The sequence below is a fragment of the Notamacropus eugenii genome, chromosome 2, assembly GCF_028372415.1.
Source record: "Notamacropus eugenii isolate mMacEug1 chromosome 2, mMacEug1.pri_v2, whole genome shotgun sequence".
NCBI lineage: Eukaryota > Metazoa > Chordata > Mammalia > Diprotodontia > Macropodidae > Notamacropus > Notamacropus eugenii.
Window position 1 is genome coordinate 15,009,538 of NC_092873.1, and position 6,279 is coordinate 15,015,816.

Sequence of the window (6,279 nt, forward strand, 5' to 3'; positions counted from 1 at the left end):
ATCCTTAGATTCTTTCCATATGTATTTTGCCCCCTGCTTCTAGAGTGTCGGTTCAGTTTTCCTGGATAATGTCATGAAAAAGGATGTCTAGATTCTTGCTTTGACCATGGCTTTCAGGTAGTCCAATAATTTTTAAATTGCCTCTCCCCGATTTATGTTCCAGGTCACTTGTTTTTCCAATGAAATATTTCACATGGTCTTCTACATTTTCATTGTTTTGGTTTTGTTTTGCGATTTCTTGGCCTCTCATAAAGTCAAGAGCTTCCAACTCTTCCACTCTAATTTTCAAGAATTATTTTTTCAGTGAGCTTTTGAACGTTCTTTTCAATCTTTCTAATTCTGTGTTGTTGAAGCATTCTTCTCCTCATTGTGTTTCTGAAACTCCTTTGCCAATTGAGTTACCCCGTTTTAAAAGATGCTATTTTTTTTCAGTATTTTGTGTCTCTTTTAGCAAGCTGTTGACTCACTTCTCATGATTTTCTTGCATCTCTATCATTTCTCTTCCCATTTTTTTCTCCACCTCTCTTACTTGATTTTCAAAATCCTTTCTGAGCTCTTCTATGGCCTGAGACCATTGAATATTTATTCTGGATGTTTGGGATGCAGAAGCCTTGACTTTTATGTCTTTCCCTGCTGGTAGGCATTGTTATTCCTCATGCAAACAGATAGGAGAAGATATCTGTTCTCCAGGGATGTCACCTTATAAAAACCCATTTTTCTTCCCTTTGTGAGCCATTTTCCCAATCAGATACTTGACTTTTGGGTTCTTTGTCTAGAGTAGGGTGCACTCTGGGTCCCTGTAAGATCTCAGTTCCTCCAAGGTGGCACAAGCAAGCCTGAGCACTGGTCTGGGATCAAGCAGAAAACTTTTGTGTCCAGAATGTGTGAGTGGTAGAATTTCCTCTCCACAAACACCTCACCTGCAGTTCCACTATGCCAGCAGTGGGGGTTGAGTTTCAGATCAGATCCTCAATTCCCCCAGGAGCTTGAGGTGGGGGCAGGATCCCACACAGGCCTGAGGTTCAGATCAACTGCTCAGTACCCCCAGAGACTTTCCAATGCGTTGAGGGCCAGGGTGGAGTGTTGTTGACAAGATCAGGAAAGACCTTTGGGGAAACTGTTCTTTGAGACAGTGCTCATTATCATCTGGAATGGCTTTCCATGCCCCCCAGAAGTAGCTGTCTCCTTGAGACAAACATGGGAATCACAGAAAACAAGGGATATGTAAAATAGATGTCCTCTAGGCTAACAATCTTTAAAGACTGTTAGTCTGGCCTAATCCCTGGCACTGGAGATGAGCAGAATGTCACGTAGGCTTGCCGTTTCTGTCTATAAATACCTTAACCCTCAGATCAATGAACGGAATTTGTCTATCTTTTCCCACCTCCTGTGTCTCTTTTCTTCACCACATCACCAAGCCGTGTAGGTATGTGGGTGGTCTGCTACAACGAGTTCTCCTGCAACGGATGCCAGCTGCTGCCTGCCGTGAGCGCCGCAGGCTGTGGGCCCTGCTGCCACAGCCTGGAGTCAGAGCTGTGAAGGGACCCTGCTCCATTCTCAGCCAGCTGAAAAAGCCCTCTCACTGACCTTTGGCACCTGGGGGTTGAGGGATTTGGGCTGTCCCTGGGGATTGTGCCTTCAAGGCCTGCTCCAGCCCTGGTCCAGTGGCCAAGACTGGGCTGTGCTCTGCTCTGATTCTGGTGAGACAGAACTTTCCCATAGGCCTTGCAGGTCACCCTGGGCTGGAAGTCTCCTCGACTCCATCGTTCTGTGGTTTCTGCTGCTCTAGAATTTGTTGAGTCATTCTTGACAGGTATTTTATGGGCTGTACAGGAAGAGCTAGAGTATGTGTGTTTTTCTACTCTGCCATCTTGCCTCCATCCCCCAACAGTGTTTTTTGTCTTTTTTTTCCTTCTAACATGTTTGCCTGTCTAGACATATCATGAATGCCAGGGGTGTCAGTCAGTCAGTTGACCAACTTTTAATAAGCACATACTACATACCAAGTATTGTGATGAACCCTGATGTCAATAGGGTGGTAAAGAAAGATACAGGGTGGAGTGAAAGGAGAAATAGGTTTGGGGTAAGATGACCTGGATTTCACCAGCTGCATGACCTTCAGCAAGTCACTCATTTGCCTGGGGTCTCAGTTTTCTTGCCTATAAAATTCTGGGATTAGAGTGTTCCTCTTGTGTGACCTGGTGACTGCTTTTGACCAATCCTTGAGAGCGCAGCACCAGAAGTCATGAAGACCTGACTTCAAATGCTGTCTCAAGCAATCATTGATAGGTCAGAACCTCACCTTCCTCTTCTGTAAAACAGGGTTAATGAAAGCTCCTACCCCAAAGCCTGCATCTCAGGAGGATCACCGAGGGAAGATGTCATGCAAACCGTTCAGTGTCATGTCAATCTTGGCTGTAATTATAATGATAATTAATCCATCATCATTTCACAATCAATGGAAAACCACCAAGGATCTCGGATCCTTTTCAGAAAACCTGCTGTTTAATGAAAAGCTAACCTTTACATTCTACTTTAATATTTGTGCAAAACACTTTACAAATACTATCTCATACTTTCCTCATAGCCATTCACAAGTTGTGGGTTATTATTATTCCTGTTTTGAAGATGAGAAAAGTGACTTTTGATCCACAAAAATTTAATCAGATGTATCCTGTGCAGGAGGTTCCAGAGAGCACCATGCTGGTTCTTGAACAATCTTGATTCAATGTCCCCAAAGTACCTCTAGGATTATCTATTCAAGAATTGTCCCAGGAAACCAAAGTCACCTTCACTGACCTAGAGTTTCAAGATATACATTTGCTTCCCTTGATTTAAAAAATTTTTCGACATTGACTTTCCTCTATTCATAGAGGACATCTCTCCCATTCCTCATGGTCAATAAATGGATACATTGCTGAGTTTGTGACTCTCGGGGTCTGTTGGTACTAAGTCAGTCATACTCAAGAATGGTACTAATCCTTCCTGGATCCTAGTCCCTCTAAGGATAGAAGTCATGCATCTGGACCTAGAACACAGTGTCACTAGATTTAGAGCAAGGACAGCCAGGGTTGAAGTGTAGACTATATCATTTCCTGGCTCTATTTCCCTATGACTCAGTTTCCTCATCTGTAAAAGAGTCCATATGACCCTTCTAGTTGCAGGATTCTCTGTCCTGGGGTGCCTAACTGCTCTGACATGATGGAATAATGCTCCTTCCAGCTTTCAGTATCATGAGTACCCACTGGAGGGAACTGAGCACACATACTTACACCATTCCTCCCTCTCACTTCCTGGAGTTTCCTGAACTCCTGATGCTTGGCAGCTGCTGTTGGCTTCAACATCTCTCTGGCACGTACTCTGCTCTCCAGTCTCCACCCCATCCCAGGGTCATCTGCTCACTTGATCAACATTATTCTTAAAATGTGTAAGTTTGAATTGTAGAAATAAATAAAGGAAGGAACTGCAGATTTGTACATCCCTGAGATTGGGTCAGCAAGCAATTGGAGGAAGAGGGAAGAGCCATGCCTCAGAACTCCAGCCCACCGGCTCTCCTTGTGTCTGAGTAGTTTTGCTGGACCTGCTCCATCTGTCTACTTTTTCTCAGAGTTAACCTCAATGAGCAGTGCATTCCCACTGACTCCATGTTGTGCCAGGTCCCTGCCTTCAGATCCCCATTCTGACCAACTTTGGCACCAATGAAGTGATAGGAGTAGGCACCTGCTCCAGTCCTTTACAAAGGAGGGAGACGTTGGGGGTGATTATTGCCTACGTCAGTCTTGTTGTATGAACTCTTGTTTTTATTCTTCTTTTTCATAAGGGATAGCTCTCTGAAAAAGGAAAAGAAAGGGAAAGGGATACCTTGGGAAATGTCAGGGATGTCAAAACAATCTATATCAATAAATGTTTAAAATGCAATATGGAAAAAATTCTCATATAAAAAAAGAAAAACATGGAGGAGGAGAATCCTGACTTGTGTGAGATGATGATAGATAGACACAGATGGATGGATGGATGGATAGATAAGATAGTTGGCTAGATAGGCAAGAGATGATAGAGATGGAGGAATAGTTCAATGGATGTATAGATGATAGAGATATATAGATGCAAGGGGGTTGATAGAGATGGATGGATGGATAGATGAATAGACAGTCAGAAAACTGATTAAGCTCTCGTCTCTTCTAGGCATTAGGCCTAAGGAAATGCCCCAACACTCCTGAGGAAAGAAAATAGAGTCATCTTGTTTGTTTTGGAGGCTTGGAAATTTGCAGCAAATGGATTAGAATCATTTTTAATTAGGACACTTCCAGATTTGTACAGAAAGAATTTCTTGAAGTGCACAACATGAGAACTGTTAAGTCTCTGTGTGTGCTCAGCGAGCCTTGCTTACCTAGGGACAACACTCCTGAAGTTGAACTGCACAAATCTGGGCCATATCCAAGTTCATGGAGAGAAATCACAAGGTCACAGCCTGTTTAACTCGTTGCTGGTGAGTCCTTCCCTACAAACAGCTTCCTCCAGATTTACCTCTAAAGCTGCCAAGTCAGTCCCATCAGTTGCTATTTTCTTCCCCTTTCCTACACCCCCAGCACCTCGACTGCATCAGTGGGAGGCACCCACACACAACCCACAAACCTCTGGTGCAAGCCATGTGCCAAGAAGCTGATCGCCCCTCAGCAAAGAAGCCTGGGAATCTCGTAAATGTGAAGGCTTGGCTCAGAGGCAAACAAACCTCTCTGTCTCTTTGAACAAATAAAAAATCTTGCCAAGGCACAAGTCTGACCAAAACACTCTTCAGGCCAAAAAATCTTCATTGGCTGCTTTTTGTCTCCAGGGAATGTAAGACCCTCCATTAATCCACGCTGGTCTACTTTTCTAGCCATATTTCACATCATTCCCCTTTACATGCTCTACATTTCTACCAAACTAGACTATTGCCTGCAACCTGGTCACATTCAACCTTAGCCTGACAACCTGTGTGGAGTGATGCTAGCTCTCCCTACCACCAACTCTCTTTCTCCTCCATTTTCTCTGGAAATCTTTATCTCAATTTCTCCTCTGGGCTTCCATGGATCTGCAACAATCTTGAGGACTAGTTCTCTAAAACAGCATCTCTTTGACTCATTTCCCTCACTCAGGAGTTTCCCTTGTAAAATTTCACAACAGAGATCAAATAGAGGCAGTATCTAGGTCTTCATAAATGGCAATAAAGGGGTCCCCATGGCTCTTGAAACAATGTTCAGAGTAATGATACAACCTACAGAAAATGCAGAAAACACGTCAGAAAACACGTCAAAGATTCACCATGGCCCATGAATAGGAATAGGAATCTGGGATTGTATTAGTACTGCCAACCCCCAGGTGAGGAAGTCCCTCTACCACTGCAAGTTATGACCTTGTCTCAACTTATTGAGCTACTTTTTGCTCTAAGACGTTAAATTGCTTCTCTAGGGTGATGCAATCAGTTTGGGGAAGCAGGGGAACTTGAATCCAGGTCTTTTTGGATATGGCTGACCCTCTGTCTACTCTGCTCTGTACCTCTCATTGAGGATAAATAGTTCACAGATGATCAGGATGACTCTCCTCCCTCCTCTGTGAGTCCCACCTTGTCCCTGGGTGAGAATGGAATTTGGTTATAAAAAAAAATCCCAGACTCACAGTACCATTCTATGAGAGGGAGACCTGAGGTCCCAGCTGACTTGAACCAGGTATTCATGCCCTGAGGACATACGCCCCATTGAGTAGGGCCCATGGACATAGAGAACTTGCAATCCAGCCTAAGGCCCCGAGGAGGAGAGGGTCACGGCTGAGCTTCTAAAATATCAAAAGTTCTGGCTCCATTCAAGGTTCAGGTAGTGGAATGGAGGCAATGTCAGAACTACACTATCACCTGGGATCTCATTCTAGGGAAAGACCCCAAAAGGACAAAGTATGGAGATTACCTGCCTTTGGGCTCCAACTAGAGAATCAAGGCGAGAGGGCTGGGTCCTGAGGATTTATCCAGTGTCCCGTTACTTTCGTGGAAGAGAGAGCAATGGCCTGAGGTCTGGATACTTAGAACCTTGTCCTCACCACCTGGAGATTACTGAGATTCTGGGTAAAGAATTGTGAGCACTAAGGGAAGGATGGAAGGCAGAACACAGACCTAAACTGCAGAGGTACAGGTAGGGGCAGAGAGGCCGGATATCATAGTGGAAAAAAATACTTGCTTGGGAGTGAGTAGAGCTGAGTTCAAATATTGGCCTTGCTAATATCTGGACGTGGGCAAGGGACAGAACC